Here is a 21,988-nt window from a genome sequence, read left to right on the forward strand (position 1 = left end):
TTCACACTATTATTTGTCAAAATAAATTCTACATTTGAGACATATTCATGTCAGGAGAGGCAGGTAGTAAGACGGAAAGGTTATAGATTTATTTGTAGTTTTTACTACAGCCTGGAAAAAGACGTGCTAGGGAATTTGTGTTTTATTCGCATAAAGTTTTCCAAAATCGTTACAGGAAAAGAATTATACAAATGAAAGCCACTAAATATGTCTGAAAGCAACACAACATTAAAAAAAAAAAAATTGTGGTAGCATTTTCACATCCAATTAATGTTTTTTTTCCCCTCCTTGCTGCACTCTTTCTACATATGTGTGAGTGTGTAATGCCAGGAACTCTTGTATCAGACCCCTTGCTCAGGATATGATTAAAAGCACTTTTTGCAGATGCCACCAACAGAAATATTTAAAAACTGGACAAATGCAAAATCACAAGCAAAAAGGGGAAGAAAATGTCAGACTGTTTTTAAAGTTGATTAAGTGGAAACTCAACAAAGCTAGGGTGCACCAAACTGGCATCTCACCCCAATACCAATATCACCCAAACTGGCTAAGGAAGAGGGAAACCCAATCTATTTTGTCTGGTATTTATGCCAAAACAAAGCATCAGCAAAAATGTGTATCAAACCTTCCAGCAGAATGTCAAAACCCTGAGATCAGGAGCAGAGACAACAGACTAAAAGCCCATCAAAGGCCTTCTGTAGAGGAATCTTCCCACTTCCTGTATCTTGGAATACATTGAAGTACATGTCCTGTAAACTTCAGGGTATTACCATTGAGATCTTTGAGATATAAAAGGATACTGGGGAGAACTAAAGCAGATTTACCTGGTGTCTCTAATATAGTTTATTTGTTTTATGTTAACGGCATTGTTCCTGACAAGGACCCAAGAGAGTCCTGACTCTGTAATGTTTGTATCAAACTTCCTGAAAGTAATCAGGAAGAGAAGGATTTTTAATCATACATAAAATAGCTCAAAGTTGGCAATTATTTGGAAGACTTCTACATAGAATCCTCAAAGGCTTTATTTTTCTTTTTGTTTTTAATTTTAAGAATAATGTTGCAGAATGACTCAACACTACCCTACCTTTTGAAAAGACTCAATATTTCTAATTCTCTAGAAAAGAGCTACCAGGAATAGCTTTAAAGTTAAACATGTAAGCAATATAAAAGGGGAAGTGTACAAGTAATTGCATGTAAAGCCAAAATAATTACAAGGATAGGAGAACTATTCCAAGCCAAATGTACATCCAGGAAGTTGGTAGTCAGCTGACCTTCTAAAGAATTCCAAACATGCTGATTTGCAGGTATCCACTCAAAATACAAAATATGTCTGAGGGTGTTTGCCCCCTGGCAGAGGATGACAGCTTGAGACAGCGTCCTCAGCTTTCCACCCAGCTGGGTGTCTGGCTGCACTGCTCCTGAGCAAGCTACCAGAGCCTCAGCCTGCTGGTAGACCTTACAGTGCTGTGGCACATCTCCATCAGAGCAATGCACATCCTGCTCTTTTCCTTTTTTTTTTTTTTTTTCCTTGTAGATACTTATTTACAAATACATAGTAAATTCTAATGCAGCCAAAGATCACAATTTCTGTGGCAATGTCATTTAATCCTAGTAGTTTAATAGATGTTGATGAGTGGCTCAGCCACCCAAGTCAGAAGGTCAGGAAGACCAAAGGCATTTTAGTCATTCCTGTTCAGAAATTCTAACTCTGCATTACTGGTACTGTGTAACTGCCATAATTGGCACATATTCATATTTTAGCTGTGTTTAAGCCTTTTTAAAAACCCTGTAATGAGCTAAATGGTTCTCAGTAAAAGACACAGTCAAGTATCCTTCTAAGCGTCCTTTTAAACATTGAAAATGGAGCAGAGAAAAGGAGAAGAGTGGAGCTGCTTTCAGGAGGAGTAGAGCTGGATTCTGAAGGCTGAGGAAAGAAAAAATGGAAAGACCATGCAGTTTTCCATTAAAAGCAGTCTGTAAAGGCTTTCCAGTGTTGTTCATTTCAAGGCATATGGGAAAACTTGGCTTCATGGGAAAAGGCTAATCCTTACAGCTATGAACTGAACATCGGAAACAGTTAAAAACACATCACTTTTGGATGTTTTTAATAGTAAACTCTGCACCAGTACAACTGCTGAGGCAAGGACTATACAGGGTATTTAAAGACAGAAAGATACCATATGTACATTCATATTTCAGTAACTTCTGTTTTTAACCTCTCGTTTTGCTGAGGATGCAAATATTCCTCATGAGTACAACTTTAAAAAACCCTCAGTAATGTGGGAACACAATTTGCATAGCAATTTCTGAAGTGAAGTCTCTGTGGAAGGGTAGATCATGGAGAAAAAGGGAGAAGAGTGAATCACAGAGAGGTGAAAGACAGGAAATAGAGACATTTAAGAGCCATCTCTCTACTGTGCTAAGTTTGGTGGAGAGGTGGAGAGCCAAGCTCATACAATGCTTACCAATGATGATGGGGTTTTTTGGCATAAATGTGTGACAGAAAGAACAGATATTGTTAAGCTGGATCATACTTCTCCATATCCCATCTGGGTAGAGACGTTGGATACTTCCTAGGATAGCAAAAGCGGCTTAAGTAGTTCTTGTTACTGTCAGGTGTCTTGTCTCATAGCTCTGTGTTCCCTCGTCTAGTCTGCAGTGCATTGCTCCTTCAGTTGCCACTGCTACTGTAATTCAACTATACATTATAAGGAAGAAAACTAACAGGAAGTATAGCCTATTATTAAATTTAATTATTTGGCAATCCAATGTACAGCATAGCTGCACAGGACTGATACAGATGAGAAAGCATGTATATGAGAAGAAAACACAGATGAGGGCAAAATATGGGGCTGATTGCTTGTGAAACCATTTTTCTTTTCATAAAATAAAATAGAACAAGGAGCTACAGCTGTATCTCTAGACCAGTCACCTTTAAAGAGATGGTTTTTCCTCTTGCATTTTGCTCATCACAGATGCTGAGTGGTTTGATATAAGGAAAGAATTGGTTCTCCTCACAAAACTTCAGTAGCAAGTCATTTCACCTGCATTAAATAATTCAGAAAAGCACACAAAATAAAATGCTGAGAACCATAGTTGCGAAGACGGAAGGTGAAAGGTCAAGCAGGATTAGTCACTGAAAGTCACTGAAGTAGGCATGCCTGATAGGCACAGCTTCTTTTCCTCCAGTCTTTGCTGGGAAAACTGTGTGAATCAAATCAAAATGTGAAGCTGATGCATCAAATTTACAGTAAGGTCTCTTTCATTTAAGCAGAGCAAATGCATGGCCTTGGCTCTTTTTAATTCAAATGTTTAGCACTCAATAGAAAGGTGATAGATGTTGTGTTCACAGAATTGCAAGTTAGACTTCTGATGTCTGAGCTGTGTAGCAACTGTAGTGGAGAGCTGCACAATGAGGAAATGATGCTTCATCTGTTCTGGTGAGACGCAGTTGCTAGGCTGTCTGCTGGAAGAACTGAGAATTTTCCCAGGATGTCTTACCCTGAGAAATGTTAGCAGGTCCATTTGTCAGAGACTGACCCTCAAAAGCTTTCATATTGTAATGCTGAAGAGCATGCTGTAGTGTCCTCTCATGCCACTTCCTTAGCCTGCAGGCTTGCTGCTTAGATCAATTTCTCAGATAAGACCTGGTGATATTTGCTGTTTGTCGTGGAATTAAAATGTATGAAAACACCATGGAAAAAAAATGACTGCTGAGTGATTGAGCAGCAGAACCAAGACAAATGATATCAGACTGCATAATATTTTCAGTTGCTTCAAGATAATTTTGCTCCTGCCTCTGTCATCAAGCTTCTAGGTCATTTTCTACATAGAAAAGTACACAAAATGTGTACCAATTCAATAAAAATGTTCATTTTTGCCTCCAAGCATTCAGTGTTCACAAATGATGGCAACTTACTTAGCGTGGGTGCATTTTATCACTGTTAACACTGGACATGCAGATGTTTGCAGTTCAGCATCTTTGAAACAGATGAATACTCATTCACTTACTTCTGCCTTCCAGTTTTAAACAGGGGTTCTGCTATTTAGACATCCCATGTCCTTTCAACTGTAACATGAACCAATCAGTGTGCAAAGCTATGTTATGAACTTCTGCTTTTCAGTATTTGCCACAGTAAATTGTTTTAAATAAACAAATTGTGCAAAAGCAGTTCAACTTTCTCTCAAGGAGAGTTGTGCATTTGTTTAATTAGACTGATTTACAAACAGTAAATCAGTGTTTGTCTTATATTTGTGGTCTTGGTATTGCAGGCAGAGCCAGAAGTCTCATTTTTGAAACAGCATCATGCTCACAGAGTTCCCTGGAAATCTTGAGGAGTATAAGGAGGCACAACTCTCCACCCAGACAAACACAGTGGGAGCAATCCAGTTGAAGGCTTCTTCCTGGAGAAGTTTCCTTGTTGCGAATCTCATTTGTATAATGGACATTTTCTGCTCACATACTATTCTGGTGATAGAAAGAAATCAGAAATGTTATGATGCTCTTTCAGGGTGGGAAACGTTTGAACTATCAAGTGGTTACAAGTGAGAAGCAATGCCTACACTGAGAAGTAGTATCTTTTATTAGACCAGACGATGCAGTGGTGAAAAACAGGCCGGCTTGCACAAACACAAAAAGTCCTCCATCTTATTGAGGGTGGAGGCCCAGTTCATGGAGCCTGAACAGTGGAACCATCCAAGGCCATGGTTCCACATGATGAAAGGCTGGGTCCTAGGGCACAAAGTACAAGATCACAGCCACTGCAGTTACTTGACACACAGTCATACAGCCTCATAGTGCCAGCTGAAGTGTAATATGTATTTTGCAGAGATAATTTTACAGTGGATCAGGTATCATCTGTCAGAATCCAGAGACCATAACACAGGTGTAAACACTATGTCCTACACTTTAACATGACAGAAGTGGTATTGTGGGCTGGCACTTCGTATAGATGAAATTTTATACCCTTAGGTGATGCTGTAGCACAAATCTGGTATCAACGAATGAAAAACCCCAGTCTAAATCAAAAGTGCTTGTTTTAAATTATTTCGTATTTATGAAAGGTTTTCTGTCATAAACACAGATTAAATGGGCATATCCACACACTGAAATCCTTTGATACTTCTTGGTGAAGTGCTGGTTTAAAAAAAAAAAAATTAAAATTCTTAAACTCTGTAGTTCTAACTAGACATGGAAAAACTCTTCTGACCATCACCAAATTTAGTAATGGCAGAGAAAATTAGGTTTTCATGTGAGACAAAAGGAACGCATTTAGTGAAGTTCACATCTTACACTGATACTTTCATACATGTGAAACTACATAAGAACATTCAAGCAGGACTAAGACATATTTTTCAAATATGGGGGAGTGGTGTGCAGTAGAAAAGTATTGTTACAGAGCTAAATTCCTACCACACAGACCCTTTTATATGATCTAGGATAATGGATATGTGCCTGTCTACCATGAAACACTATGAAATGCTGCTGGAGGAAGAGTAGAAAAAAAATCCAGAATTGTCAATGAATTCAGAATTCCAAAAGGATTATCTCAGAGCTAAGCCATATGAATACACTGGCATTAAAGTTTTTCAGCCTTACTTTCACTCCAGTCTGTATTTTTGCCAGTGGGTCAAGGAGAGAATTTGATAGGTCCCATCACAGGGAAAAACTGCTCAGCCCATGTGGTTGTAATCACAGGGATTCATTAATAATTAGTCACTAAGTTATTAATGTCACATAATGACATGGTGGCTGGTTTGCTACACATATGGAATCTGTGCCAGTATTACAACAGATAAATCAGAATGTTAACAAACACCAACAATTTTTGAACACCCTTCTATGAGAACTCCACAAAATTTCAACCCCCTTCCAGGTTCACAGAGCTACAGGCACCCGTAACTCACATAGACCATGGCATGATGACTTGCATTGTCAGGCCAGGTTTGTCTTCCCTCATCGTGAAGTTTAATACTTTGTTTAGACTTCTTTTGAAGCTGACTTCTTTTTCCTTTTACTTTAGAAGTCTCTCGGTAATTTCCTGGTTACTATTTAATCCAGCTGATGGCCATCTCCTAAGCAAACTTCATTATTGTTATTTTCCTCTTTAATGTGACCTGTTTTGGGGCAAATGCCTTTGCAGGTGCATTTGGGGATTCTGTTCATTCACACTTTTCTCAGTTGCATGTTATCATGTCAGCAGCCATTACCCACCTCATACACTGAGGTGGGAGCCCTGCACATTGTGTTTCCCAGGTGAGAAGCCACACATTTCACCCAACACCTCCATCCCAGTTGCAAATCCTCTGAGCCAGTCATCCTCAGCCAGGCCAGCACTTGTGCACATTTAGGATGTGATTCAGTTCCTCCTAAGAGGAAACAGCCAGAAGAGATCAGAAACCGGCCCTGGAGGCACCTAAATAAGGGTCCAAACTCCAGACTTCAAAGAATGTATACTCTGTTTAAAACATTTTACTAATTGTGAAACTAGAAGTCAGGCTGGCCTGGCTTGTCATGCACAGATGAAGCTAATTGCAAGCCACATGAGAGGTACATAATTGATGCTGTTTCTCCCTTACCAAGATATGAGAACTTCCCTTCTTGAAATCTCTTACATGACCTAATTTCACTGAGTTTAGTTACAGCTCTGATTTCCTCCCACTTTTCTTTTTATGGACCAAGGACTTCTGTAACTATGAGGGATTTGGGGGTTGGCCTAAAGTGTCCTGCACAAGGGTGAGTCTGTGCCATGGGCTTGTAAGCCAGCACTTGTTTGCCCACTATTGTGCCTCCTTTCATTTCTTTGCAACACATACAGTGGCTGACCCTGTTTTTATATTTGGTGGTAGTGTTGCCTAAGATGCTTAATGGGACTGGTTCCTACTGCTCTGCTCATGGTTTCTTGTTCCCACTGCCTCCCTGAAGCACCCTTGCAGCAGCTTGCACAGTTGTGAACTGTGAACCAAGTGGTGGACCAGGGACAGCTTGGGATGATTCAGAAAAAAATAGGTTGTTTTCCAGCCAGATTAGTTAAACTTGCAGCTGCATGCACACACACCCACACACACACATACACACACCTGATTTGGCTCAGCAAAGGGATATCACAGGCCTGAGATTTTGCAAGAGGAATGGGAGCTCCATGGGGAACTATTGCCTTTCAAAACAGTGCCTGTGTATCCATGTCCTCCAAGGACACAAATTAATTCAAATTAATTAGAAGATTTTGCTAGGGATATCTCTCAAGTGCTGCCTACCTGTTATTGAAGCTCCAGCCATGCCTGCAGGATGAACTGCAGGATATTTTTCAACAGCCCAAGATTTGGAAGGGATGCTGGAGAGATCTGGCCCTGCACTTCTCTTGAGCTTCTTAGCCCTGCTGCTCTCAGCAGGAGCTGAGATTTTGCAGTACTTCATGGACATGATTGTCTTCTCAGGGGTCAGATACTAATGTCAATCTTGGCAGGGCTTTGCACCAGGTAGCATGTTGCAAACCTTGTTCATGTGCTCTGGAAAAGAAAAGATGTAGTGAGGTACAGCAAACAGCCTTTGCAGCAGCCACTTGTGTTAAGAATTGCAGTGTTAATTGCTTCTTCCAAGACATATTTATAGTGTTACCTTAGTGTTTACTCTAGTTTAACCCCATTATGGAAAGCTGAAATGTGACTCAAAATTGTCACTTCACCTGTAAAAACACATCACTCTTTGTTTGTGTATCTCTGACACTTTCTTTTAAATTCAAAGTTAAATGTGACTGGATAAATATTTGCCAGCAGTAAGCTTCTGCTTTCCTTCCTTAAATGTGTATGTCATCTGCCCTTAAATATAGATACAATTTTGTTGCTAATTTGAACAGGTCAGAGTAATTTTCCATATGTATTATTTTCCCTCAGAAGAGTCCTCTGTTGAAACAAAAGTATTTCCACAAAATCATGGCACTTTTGCTAACAAATTAGGTTTTATTTTGTTGAAGGAAAAATAATAACAGGGAATGTAAAAATTTTAATATTATTGAGAGAGCATATTAGGTACTACGGTACATAGTAGCACACCAAATTATTTTTTCTTTTACTGCATAAATGAGAATATCAGCTGTTTCTAATATCACTGCATGAAGTTACATTACTTCTCCAAGATATTAAAACCAGCTGGTTTTCAGGTCAGGCTTGTAGCTGAAAAATTTTGCTGAAGTATTACAGAAAAAAATTTCCTACTGTGTGTGCAGCTTATACCAAAAAAATGAAATCTTAGCACACAACACCTATTTCAAACCCTAAAAATTACAGAACTGACCTAGACTACTGACCCAGAGCAAACTCAGCTGAAGAACTTAAGAAGTAAGGTTTCAAGCTAGCTTGCCCTAGTGTGTATTTTCACTCAGTGAATAAAATGGTGTGAGTCTTGTTAGACATCACTATAATATCTCCCACCATTCTCCATGGCTGCTTTGAGGCACATTTCTGGGCAGCTTTTCAAAACCACCAGCAGAAACCTGTGCTAGCAGGACTTCAGCTGGCAAAATCCTTTAGTCCAGATAAAATCTACAGTGCCTTTAAGATGTAGGGCAACTAGTTATGAGAAAGGCAGTTTCTTCTTTCACAACACAGAAAAGAGAATCTAGGTGTCTGCTTAGTTATTTGTCAATTAGATACCAATTTGTAAATCCACAGTGGGTGGTATGTGGCAGAATTTGGAAGAATAAAATACTGGGTGTGCCCAGGTTGCCAGATGAGTTTAAGTTGTTTTCAAGTACAGACTTGTTACTGAGCTTCACTGTGTGCACAAAATACAGTATTTATCCTGGCTCTGGAGTCTGCTAAAAACAGAATTTAAATTAATCCAAACTCTCATTAATAATATCTATGCAAATGGCCAAAAGCCAAGCCAAGTCATCTTTTAATTTCACAGCATCACCCAGCAGTCAGACTTGTGAAGAGTTTCATTTTATGTTGGCTGGGCAATATGTGAAGAAAAAAAAAAAATGGTTAAGGAACAGCTGATACTTATTCAAAATATGTGTCTCACAGTCTGGGTCTCTCCTTAGTTACACCAACTTGATACATGTACAGGTTCACTGAGAAAAGCAGACCTGTAGTGGTTGTAACACTACAAAACTACATGGGGAAAACAGCTTTGTGAAGGAGGTCTACAGGTTGTGTTAGTTTAAGAGTATTTAACATGCAGAGTGTGTGGGGGCTTCAGCCTCTGGTAGCGTTTCATAAGATCACAGAATGACAGAATGGTTGAGGCCAGAGGCTTTAAACAACAAAGATCATCCAGTCTAACCCCCTTGAAATGAGCAGGGACATTTTTCACCAGATCAGGTTGCTCAGAGCCCCATCCAATCTGTTCGAACACAGAGATGGGACATTCACAGCTTTTCTGGACAATTTGTGCAGCGCCTCAATGCACTCAAATTAAATAATTTCTTCTTAATATCTAATCTAAACCTGCCCTCTTTCAGTTTGAAGCTATTCCCCCTTGTCTGATCAGTGCATGTCCTTGTAAAAAGTCCCTCACCAGCTCTCCTGTAGCCCCCTTTAGGTGCTGGAAGGTGCTCTAAGGTCTTCCCTGCACCTTCTCTTCTCCAGGCTGAACAACCACAATTGTCTCAGCCTGTCTTCATAGGAGAGGTTATCCAGCCCTTTAACCTTCTTTGTGTCCCTCTTCTGGACCCACTCTAACAGGTCCATGTCTTTCTTGTTCTGACGACCCCAGAGCTGGATGCAGTATTCCAGGTGATGTCTCACCAGAGCAGAGCAGAGCAGAGCAGAGCAGAGCAGAGCAGAGCAGAGCAGGGGGACAGAATCCCCTCCCTTGCCCTGCTGGCCACGCTGCTTTTGTTGCAGCCCAGGATACAGATGGCTTTCTGGGCTGTGAGCACACATTGCCAAGTCATGTCCAATTTTCATCTGTCAGCTGCTTCAAGTCCTTTTCCTCAGAGAAAAGCTGCTCTCAATCCATCCATCCATCCATCCATCCATCCATCCATCCATCCATCCATCCATCCATCCATCCATCCATCCATCCATCCATCCATCCCCCAGTCTGTGTTGGTACTGGGGCTTGCCCTGACCAAGCACTTGGACCTTGCTCTCAGCCTTGTTAACTATGTGAGTTTTATAAGAAGTCACTCCTTGCCCCAGCCTTTGTCGTTCATCTAGTTGACCAAAGTTTCCATATGATTCTTGAAAATCACTTCATAATGAATGTAAATTACTGCACTTGATAATGGCAGCTGTTTACCAGGAAGGGAGAGGACAAGGCACCACCTCACTCTGTAGGGTGTGACACCTAACAATGTATGATAATAATAAAATTACCTATTAGCAGCTACAAAGAACTTTACATTTTGGAAGAGGCAAGGTTGAAGGGAGGAGCAACTTTTCTGGACCATTGGTAGGACTGGCACTAGCTATATGAAAACAGACAAACTATTGCATTTGCAGCCTTTTATCAATTCTTAGAAATCTACTGTAACAGTATGATACATTAATGAATACATTAACCATAAGTGGGTTTGTGTCAGTACCTGAATCTTTTGAACAAATTCCCAGCTAACTGACACCTGGGTAAGACTATTTGAAAGAATCATTTTCATTTCACTGCCCATCTGAACAGCTGAAAACCCAGGAGCAACAATCATACCTTTTTTGTCCAATTAATAAATGTTAATAATTCAGTTTTGCTTACCTTTTTTGTTGTTGTTGTTCTTGTTTGGTTTTGGTTTGGTTTTTTTTTTTTAACATTAAATTTAAAATTAAATTTAAATCCTTCTGGGATTTGAAGAAAATGCTAACTTTCAGTCTCAGGGAAGCAAAGAGCTAGGTTCTCAGAAAGGGGCTGACTGACATTCTGACTGAGAAGACTGCAGGTTTGGTAGGTGCAGTTGCTTCCTCCTTGTGAGAGGTCTCACACACTTGTGGCTTAGTCTTCAGCATTGGGGTTTGGGTTGCTGTGATCTGCAGAAGCTCAGTTGTAAAGATGTAACGTGAAACAAGAATTAATTGGAAACCCCAAAGCCCAATAATTTGAGTGTGTAGCTTTGCTGTCAAGACACTCACACAAAGGAGGGGATGTTGGGAGGCAGACCTTGCTTTGAACATACACAGTGTAAACTACTCTTGACAAGAACTTTTCAGTGATGCACTGACCTCTGCTGTATTAATGACAGAACAGGAAGAGACAGCAGACATCCTCAATTACCCGAGGGGGTATTAATCTGGCAGTGAAGTTTGAAACATTAGCAATGAATTTGGTGAAATCCAGTGGTAGAACCTGTTTGGTTATATCCTTCTGTTCTGTCTTCTTTATAATGCCAACCTATTAAGACAGATGTCTCTCTCCACATTACATCTTTCACTCTCTGTCTTGTTCCACTTCTGGGTTTTGGGTTTTTTTTCCTGATTATGTCTATGGTGCTTTTGGACTGTTCTGATGTGCAGGCATCTTACACTTTTTTCAAAGAAGGAATACATTTCTGTGATGAATGGAAGCCTGTTGTCCATATCCTTGCTTTTCTTAGTTACCTTTCAAGGCTAAAATAGTCCACAGACTCCTCAAAGAAAATCAGTGAGCTACTTTGAATGCTGAGATCTTAATATTCATAAATGAGACTAAAGACTTAACTTAGCTATAAAGAGAGAAGTTACTGAGTTTTGTTATGACCATTTAAGTCCTTGAAGCTGGATGAAGACCTGGTACATGAGTGGCAGTGAATTTTCAGTATGGAAGAGTTATTTCAAATGGAAAATATAGGAAATATAAGTATCCTTTTTTGCAAACTCACCAGCTTCAAGCCAAGGTATTATTCTGCTCTCAATGAAATCGGTGGAATTTTTTTATTTCTCTAATTAAATACCACCAGTAATTGAAGGGTTTAATCTTGTTCTTCAGACATACAGTGTTTGTTACATCCTCTTTTGGCTATTTTTTTTTTCTATTCACTTTCTAATCTCTATTTAAATGATTTATATTTGTTTTCTTTCTTTCCTTTCCTTGATATTCTGATTCCTTTTAATAAAAGCCAAAGGGCATGTGGGAGCATACAGAAGAGTCACATCACTCTGCCTTCTTGGCAATTAAGCCCTAGGTTAGGAATCTGGCTGTCATGAAATAATGTTCTGTGGGATTCTGCTGAGGTTGGCATTGTGAGGTGCTTTGGTGACCACACTCTCAGCCATGGTTTCCTGTTATTTGGGTTCTTCTGCAGTGGTACAAGTACAAGGCAGCCACAGCAGACCAAGATTTCAGGAAATTAAGCTGGCATATATCGAGATAAAAGAGACCAACTTCATGGCTGCCTTGCCTGTGAAAATGTCACCTCATATTCCTACCTCATACCCTGTGCAAAGCCCCTGCTTATATGGCTCTGTGACAGGCACCTCGGGCCACCTCAAGACCTGCCAGTGTCTCCCTGTCAGCTGATGGCCAGACACAGAAAGGCTCACAGGCTCCATTGGGAACAAAATCCATGCTGCAGTACTGAATGGTTCACATTGTCAGCTGAGGTCCTGAATGAAGCAAATCACCAGGAATAATTAGCAACAGAGGCACTGGCAACAACGTGGGCTTCTTCCTATGGAGGTAAATGAGTGCAGAGTACCCCTGTCCATTCTCAGCATTGCTTAGCAGCATGTTAAGATACATGTTAATAGCTGAGAAAGAATGTGCTAGATTTAAGGCACTGATAATTAAGGTATTTTAGGCATTTACAGCAATGAAAGGAGGAACTAATCTTTGTATATGAAGCTGAACTAGTTACCTATTTAAAATTGGATTTCCAATTACTGCTTCTCCAGAAAAAAAGGTAGTGAACTCCCCAAAAGGCTTTCTATTCTGTTTTTGACAAGACCCAATTTGTACAGGTCAATTGACTTAGGTGATCTAATAGACTTGTGCAGTAAAATGCACTGGGATTCTGAGAGCAGAAATTGTGCCAGTGTTACTGATTTTATTTATGAGAAGTACTAACCTAATCAGAATGCTCATAAAGGGAGTGTTGTGCAAGGATTTACCTGTAGTTGCAAATAAGCTAGTTGTAGCTGCAGAATGTTCAATGCTCATAGGATTAGTCTGAGATAATTAGATTGTCCCTATAAAAAAAACCAACCCAAATATAAAAACAACTTGCACAAAAGCATTATCAAAATATCACCAAGGTTTTCTTTAAGGGTTTTGTGTCTTGAGGAGGGGATCACATTTGCTTTTGGCAAACTGCTGGGTAGCTCCCAGTGCAATCTAATTAGCAAGAAATAAATTTTCTGACTCCTGGAAGAAAAACAGGTGATTAATGCTAAAAGTACAATTCTGTATGTCATAGAATGCTTCTGCTTTTGTTGTAGCTCCCAAATTTAATAGGCGGTTTGGAATAACTTCAGTCTGTTGTTGAATGGCAGGGAATGAGGTATATATAGGTGTATATATATATATATATATAGTAAGTATAATGATATATATAGAGTGTATATATATATATATATATATATAGCACAGTATAATAGGTATGTTTATAGTATAATAGGCAGCCCAAAGGCTATTCCAGGGTCATCTGTAAATTAAACTGAAATCAGACTCCTCAAATTTAGCTGGAAAATAGATGTCAGCGTCTGAGAGGGGACAGAAGGAAAAGAGAGAGTTGACTATGGTAGCCTCAGATGAGACAGATTTAAGCCATCATAGAACAGCTGCTTTTTATTTCACACTGTGTCCATTTGCTTTGGTGGGTGTGTGGTTGAGAGTGCATGGCTCTGGGATCTGGCCCCATGTAATGTCTGTACACAGACTTCCCAAAACTGGAGTTTGAGGTTGAGAAAAGGGAAAAGTCTGTGGAGAAACCCTCACACAGACATCCTTGTTTATAGGTCATTAAATAGTAGCAAATACTTTTCATTCCATCAGCAGACACATTCTGCAAATATGACTTCATGGTATTTTTTTACAGATTACATATTCTGAGTTGGAAGGGACCCATGAGCACAAGTCATACTACATTTCACACCTTCCATTTTAGGAGAGCAACTTTTGCTAAAAAATATTGATCTCTGCTTTTTCAAAACTGGACATTGGATATTCATTTCCCCTGGAGTGGCTATGGGAACTAAGATCCTGATGGTACTTATGTCAGTATTATGTAGCCACCTGTGGCTGGTGAGTGCTCGCATGAAGTCATGTTGGGTAGGATGCTGGAGAACACAGTTCTGCCTTAGGTTTAGGCCACATTTGGTTAAAGAAGAATCAGAGTCTGTGCAATGTCCTGTGCCATTGAGAAAACCTGGCTAGTGCTGCTGTCAGATGCTTATGGCACCACTGTGTATGGTAGAAATGAGTAGATTTGGTCAAGGTTCATCCCTGTACTCAGCACTGGTGAGGCCACACCTCAGACCTTGTGTCCAGCTCTGGCCCCCTCATGACAAGGAAGACACTGAGGTGCAGGAGTGTGTCCAGAGAAGGGCAATGGAGCTGGGAAAGGGTCTGGAGCACAAGTCTGATGAAAAGTGGCTGAGGGAGCTGGGGGTGTTTAGCCTGGAGAAAAGGAGGCTCAGGGGGCACAGTATTGCTCTCTACAAGTGCCTGAGAGGAGGGTGCAGCCAGGTGGGGTCAGCCTCTTCTCTCAAGAAGTGGTAGGACAAGAGGGCCTCAAGTAAACCCAGGAAGTTTTATATTGGCTATTCTGAAAAACTTCTGTATGGAAAGGATGGCCATGCATTAGAACAGGCTGCCCAAGGAAGTGGTTAAGTCCCCATCCCTGGAGGTGTTTAAAAGACATGTAGATGTGGCACTGAGAGATACGGTTTAAGTTGTGGCCTTGGCAGTGCCGGGTTAATAGTTGTGTGATCCCGGATGTCTTCTCCAACGATAAACGATTCCATGATCCTCTGATGTTTGCATTGTGTTTCCCACACTGGGAGGCCGGAGAGGAACGCTGAAAGCTTTAGCAGGCCCCTGAAGGAACGCGGGTGACGAGCGCACCGCGCCTCAGGCCGCGGGCGGGGCGGGGTGAGGCGGCTCCGGCGGGCAGTGCCCGGCAGGGGGCGGCAGAGTCCGCCCACAGCGCCCACAGCGCGGGGCCTCCTCCGCGCAGCGCCCGGGTGCCGGCTTTCCTGCCCGGCGTTCCTGCATTCCCGGCTTTCCTGCCCGGCGTTCCTGCATTCCCGGCGCTCCTGCCCGGCGTTCCTGCATTCCCGGCCCCCGCAGCCGCGCGAGGGAAGCCTGCGGAACGCCCTGCGATGCTCCTTCGCGTCCCGCACGCCACTCCTCAGAGTGCGGGGCTGGAGAAGAAAAGGGAGACTCATAATGCGCGTGCTTCTTAAAGGCCAGCTAGTCGTCCTTGTCAGAAAAGAAAGGGGAGGTACAAATAGAGATTCAGTACTAATATTGTCCGACAGGGGAAGGGTAAATATACAAAAATCCATAAATAAGCAGAGGAATAATGAGCCATTGTGCTGATACTACTGGCAGGTGGGAAAGAAATGAGGTCACCTGTCTCTCTTACCTCACCTCACCTGGCACAGCTTGTGGGCATGGTTGTCTGTTCTCAGCTAAAGCTGCCATCCACGTATAAAAGTGGGGTGTTTGCAGGAAATGTTGTTCCCTCCAAAGTTAAACTGTTTATCTAGACAAAATGTGTGGGAAATTCTGTTTTGGTCACAAGGATGTTAAACTACCTCATTACGTCAGCCTTATCAATGCTGGGTTTCAGGGGGAAAAAGTTCAAGCAAAATTCAGGTGGACTGAAGAGGAACATCCGTATGTAAATAACATAAATACTTTTCTGAATCGACCATGGTGTAATTAGGAAAAAAACCCTACCCAACTTGCAAAGTAAGAATAATATTTCCCTGTCTTAGGGAGAGTTATAACAACAAACTCAACAAGCAACACTCAGATCTTCCAAATCTGGTGTCTTCATTATGCTTGAGGCTTAAAAATAAAACACTTAGCCCCAGCAGGGAGAGACAGAATTCCTTATCTGAATTTCTAGTATCCCTTTTAGTGTTAATGGAGGTATCTCTGAAGCAATACAATGTCTAGAATTCTCATATGTGGAGAGGACCCGAAGGAAAGAAGACACAAGTGGTAGGAAACACTTATCTTTCTGCAGTGTAGTAATCTAAGTCTTGGTGTCCCTTTGGGGAAGTGTTTCCCTTTAAAAAAAAGAAAAAAAATAGTGGAATAAATGGAGAAATGCAGGTGGTGGCTGAGGCTGTTGTCAAAGTGTAAACATCCATTTTAACAAGTTCCTTTCCTCTTTAAATGCAGTGCCCAGAGTTGTCTGCTAATGTTCATCTTTATGCTGTTCCAACTCAACAGAGTAAATCAACCAAGCTCAGGACCCCCTGCTGAAAAAAGGCAGAGATAATTTGGGTTCAGGTCAGTAGCAACTTAGGTACTTCTTAGACACAACATCTCAGCCACTTGCTTGGGTTGGTGGGACTGTGGCAAATATAGCCCACTCTCCCTAAGGTTCCACAAGTTCCAGCAGAAATAGAGTTCAAGCATCTGCCCCAGGGCAGTGTCATTTAACTTCCACAAAATAGTTAAAATCAGTACAAAAACTACGTGGTGAAGGTTGTGATGTAGATTCAGCATATCAATTTGCCTTGGCTCAGACAGGCAGCGCCAAGGCTGTGGCTACAGTGACATTTCCAGGCCAATCAGAAAATGGCCATCCTGTGGTTGGTGTCAATGAAAGAATTCCTCAGCCACAATTTTGCTTCCCAGCACTGTGTCTCTCTGTGCCCTCCACTGAGAAATGCACCAGCTTCTGTAGCTGGACTGCAGAGTGGATTATTGACATAATTTAAGCTAAAGAATAATAGGGAAAAAAAGGTTTATTTTTAAACTGAGATAGTCAAAGCGATCCTGTTTGCAGCAGTCCCCAAAACAGCTGCCTTGGCACAACTGAGGGGAGCATGAGCTGTAGCATGTGGCTGGGAAGGAAGAGCCTGAAATGGAGACAGGAGCAGTTTTCCTAACCCATTTCCCACTGGCAGAGATGTCTTTTCAGATCAAGAGCCTCAGCTTCTAGGGTGCCAACCGATTGCTCTGCACTGACACTGCTGAAATCTTCCCCACAAGCTTGGTTACTGTGAATTTTGAGAAGACTTGCTGAAGGGTGTGGCACTACCAGAACAAACCATGGCTTTGCTTTCTGGAAGAGGAGTATTTTGAAGCAGGGATGAGAGAAAGGTGACCTGATCTGCTGCATTCCTTTTATTCTCAGCTGTTGCAATGCCCTTGAGGGGGCTGCCAGTGGGGGCAGGGATGCGGCAGCTCCCCGCAGCTGAACAGAAGTCATTGGAGAGCCGAGATTGTAACTTGTGCACTGGTGACACTGGAGGCAATCCAAGGGAGGAGAAAAAGACCAAAGCCCTGTCTGTTCCTTGCCTCTTGTTCCCTGCTTGACACAATTGATTTTAAAAACTGGACGGGCCCAGGAAGCCTTTTGTTCACATTCCTTAACTTCAGGAAAAGCAATTCGGCTGTAACTGCGCCACATCCTTCAGCCTGGCCTTTTCAGAGCTCAAGATGCTCTCACAGCATTGAAGGGAAATGCCTGAACAGGGAATTACAAATAAAGAGGATCAAGCTCTGTGCTCTAAATCCTGAATGCTAATGCTAAACACATTTTTCTTTAAATGGATTTCATTTGACTGCTGCCTGCAGGCACAGCTCTGAGGGTGAAATTGAGATATTAGCAAAGTCTAGGATGCAGTAATAAACTTTTCATTCCTATTAGTGGGAATCATGTGGTTAAGCTACCCTCCAAAGTCACCCATGGTAATTAAGAAACATACTTAGCCAGTAATGGAGAGTTAATGGATTAAAGTGATGCCTTATTGCACTGTGGTTCGAATTTACACAGCTCCTTTCATCCTAAAACTCTTGAAAATCCCAGGGCTCAGGCTTGTTGTTATTGCAATCAGTGCTGAAATTATGACTGACTGTCCATCAGCCTTGCAGAGAGACCTCACAATGCCCAGCAGTTCCAAAGGGACCTCCCTTTAGGGATTCTCACTCCCCCAGCCCCATCAAAGCTCATGCCTGCATAAAGAGGGGTACTTTCATGCCAGTTCTTGTTCCACAGGCAGGTTACCTGTTTTGCATTCATTGGCATATAGCAGCCCTTGAAGAAGAGATTAAACCAGTTTTCTTCCCTTCTGGGTGAATCCTTGGACTACAGCTATGCTCAGTTACTGTCCCCTTCAATCTTTTAGTCCGTGCTGCAAAGTTGGACAGCTTCATATGGAAAGGCAGGGTCTTCCCACTGTGGGTGGGCGAAGAGATGTGGGTCTGAACCGTCTAGCTCTGCTCCTGGAGATCAGAGTGGCTGAGGGCCATTGTTGTCTGGGTTGTGGGGGCTTTGGCATCCCCATCTTTCTGTCTTTGAATGAATCCCTGAAGCACGTAGTGGCACAGCAGCACATTTCATCCGATAAAGAATGAAACTGATTTTGCTTGAAGCTAACGTTTTTAAAAAATCTGCATAAAAATGGGGCCTTCTTGTGAATTAAAAAAGAAAGACAAAGCACAAAGCAACTGAATTTTTTAGGCCGGTAAATCTAGATGTTCCTACCTTACCTGCAGCTGAGCAAGCCTGTAAGAGGAAGACCTAATGTGCCAGTGTATTAAAACAGGCAAACATTTGTTCTTATTTGGTCTATCTGTAATATTAATCTATATTCATTTTATAAAGCTCTGGGTTAATGACAAGTTTGAAATTCTGCAATACTCACCAAAGCCCTGAATGTATTCTAAAAATGAGAGTAAATGAAACTTGATGGCTCATTTATCCTCACCATTATCTGCCCATTTTGATTTAGACTTAATGTGAAGACAATGGAACTACACATTAGAGGGTTGCACAGGATGCTCCATGATCTTGCTTTGATAGGTCAGCAAGCTCTTGCACAGTGATATGACCACAATAATAGCCAGAACTTGTTAATAATGGAGTTTGGTAAAGCTGAAATGGAACAGACAGGTCTCATTCTGGTTTTATTAGTCTTCCAGTGAAGTTTTTAATCAGTTAATTTGTGCATTATCTGTTGAATCCTTTGAAGTCCACTAATCACAAATGGACATACTGTATGTCCTCATCTACAAGTTTAATGAAGTGGCACTCCTAAATCCTAGTTTTAAAGTGTCTCTTACTTTCCTTGTAGGAGAAATAGGATTCTCAGAAGGGACTTGAAAGCAGTGCTACAGATCTTTGTAATATTTCTTTCACCTTGTCTTTCATAATGAATTCAAGAAATATCACATGTCCAGGGAAGAGGGTAATTCTGAACTTCAACAGATTGCTGCTGCTGCCATTAATGAAAAATTATACTCTGATGCATGGATGGTACCTCTGAATTCAATGGAGCCAATGATTGTGAGCAGCAAGATACTCCAGGGGAGCATTGCAGACTTTACCCAGGGATTGTTGCTGCTTCAGAACAGAGACAATGTTTAACGAGACAACACGTACAGTCTCCATCTCAACTGGCTACACAAGGCACTGCTGTAAGAAATATTAACAGCAGTTTTGTTGAAAGGCCTTATTGTAATATTTGATTTGCTTTGGCCCAGCCACATGAAAGGACATCCAAGTAAGAACAAAGAGAGCACACCATGGCCAGGGACAGAGTCAGCTAGTTAGGAGCAATCTGGGGCCAAGAGCTGAGAGCCCAGTTAACCAGTCTGGCATCTGATCTGCATGGCTCATTTGAAACAGACTGATAAAAACTACAGAGAGAAAACCAGAGAAATTTTAAAGAACTGAAAAAAACCAAGAAATCTGAAATTATTTGAAACAGGAAGGAAAGGAAAACAGAAGACTTCTTTCTTTTTAGCATCTCAAAAAAGAAAATTAAGACACCAGAGTATTGCACTGCTTAGGTACCTTCACTGAGAGAAGATGCAGAAGTCTTTAGGATGGCAAGGCTCAACAGAAAAGCTGTCATTTGACTCATTTAAACCGACAAGTAAAGTTTAAAAATGAGGCAGGGATATTTACATGAGGGTCTCCCACTGAAATGACAAGACACGAAGGAAAGAGGTGAATGCCTCTTCAATGGCATCCTCAAGGGAAGACTAAAGTGTGAATTGTTTGTATTTTATGACACCAAAAAGTTTTTCCATTACAATAAACCTTTATTTGTGTACTAAATGACGCTCTGATGTATCACACTGGGTTATATTCAACAGCCTGATTTTTCCTAACGTGCTTGATTTAAGTTTGAACTTCCTGCTGATTTTCCAGAGCACAGTTGTAGAACATCAGCTCAAGTTTTCTGCTTTCCTTCATGCAGAATTTGAATTGGGAAGAGCATGTAGTGTTTTGATAACCTTTCTGCGATACAAAAAAAAAAAAAAAAGTCTTCTCTTCAGAGAGACAGTCTGGAAGGAGGATGTTAAGAGGCAGAAAGGTGATGAATTTTGTTAGAAGAGGTGTTGAGCAATGTCTACAAGAGGAATGTTGATTTTCAAGGCTGCATAAGCTGTACTGTTGGGAGATTACTCAAAATGCAGTAGCCTATCAGCTTGCTGTGGTCTCACAGATGGGCCATTTCCCATAGGATCCAAATGATCAGCCCTGCTCCATAGCTTGTCTGCAGAAATAGTAAAGGATTCCCACCGGCCCCCGACCTCTACATTCATGCAGGAGCCAAGCTCCAGCAATCACAGAGCAAGTAGTCCATAACTAAATGTCCAGCTAAAAATACACCAGAAACCATGGGGACTAAGCAACTGAAGTGTGATGCTGTGAATAAAAAGCCTGATATATGTATGCAGTACATACACTTAAAACAACATTATGTAGGAGCAGGGAGGTCGCTTTCCTGTGAACTGATACTGCTATGATCATCACTGTGCATTAAGACCCAAGAAAGGCTGGAGCAGGGCAGCTCCAGATACACAGTCACAGGTCTGGGGATATGGAACAAGAACCAGTCCAGGCAACGTCATGTCATTCAGAAGAAACCATCACAGTGGTCTTCAATTCCATTGCTGCTGGGTGTTAATAACTTGTGTTGTCTGTGGGTGTTACCATAATGCCTCTTCCTGCACATCTGTGGGGTTTCTCTGGATAAAGGTGGTGCTGCAGCACAACTCTGCTCTTTTCAGGCATCTTCCAAAACCACGGTCCCACCCTCACCTCTGTGGTGGAGCCATCTAAGACTGCCCAGCTAAGGAAAAACCAAAGCATGTTGTCATGCACTCAATGCTACGAAACCATAACAACAGGCTGCAAATTATGAGGGCTATTAAAAATGAAAATAAAAACAAAAGGAAATTGTAAATCATACTCGCTCTACTTAATCAGAATAATTTTGGCAAGTAGAGAAACACGATGAGGATGATGTCAGAAGTGTAATATATTTGCCCTCCCTGGCTGAGGGGAAGCAACACACATAAAACGTGTGTAATAGGTGGCTTGACAAAAATAAATCTTAGACACAAATCATGTTAATTGAGTTCCTTAGTGCAGAGCAGCCTTTCTGGCAGACATGTTGATAGAATTTATCTGTAATCACGAGGTTTCCTCCAGGCAACTCCTAAGTGCTCTGTGCATTTTGCTATAGTAGCAGCTTCTGGAGCTCCAGTCACTTCAGTGCACAAAATTCAGTATTTCTGTATTTAGAGTAAGGTAATCGCTGTCTATTCAAATAGCTTTCATTGAAACTTCTCCAGCCCTTTCGCTGGACTGAAATACAGAATTGAGTACTATAGCTGATGATAAAATTATTTAAGTTAAAGGTGCTTTTAATTTGCAAAAGCTGTTTGTCTTCCAACTTGTGTATATTTTTTGCCAGGGCTATACATATCATTGATTATACCAGCATTAATGCACAGTCACATATAAGCAAGACAGTAAGTGTTCTAGTTCATTTCAATACCCACAACCACAGAAAAGACAGTGAAAGGCGTCAGCTGCATCTGGATTGATTTAAGACTCCAACAAAAGCTGAATTTTCTGTGCATTTTAATTCTCATTTT

The sequence above is a fragment of the Pseudopodoces humilis genome, chromosome 2 (genome assembly GCF_049639895.1).
Source record: "Pseudopodoces humilis isolate 2021_Gansu_Grassland_sample_001 chromosome 2, ASM4963989v1, whole genome shotgun sequence".
Classification (NCBI taxonomy): Eukaryota; Metazoa; Chordata; class Aves; order Passeriformes; family Paridae; genus Pseudopodoces; species Pseudopodoces humilis.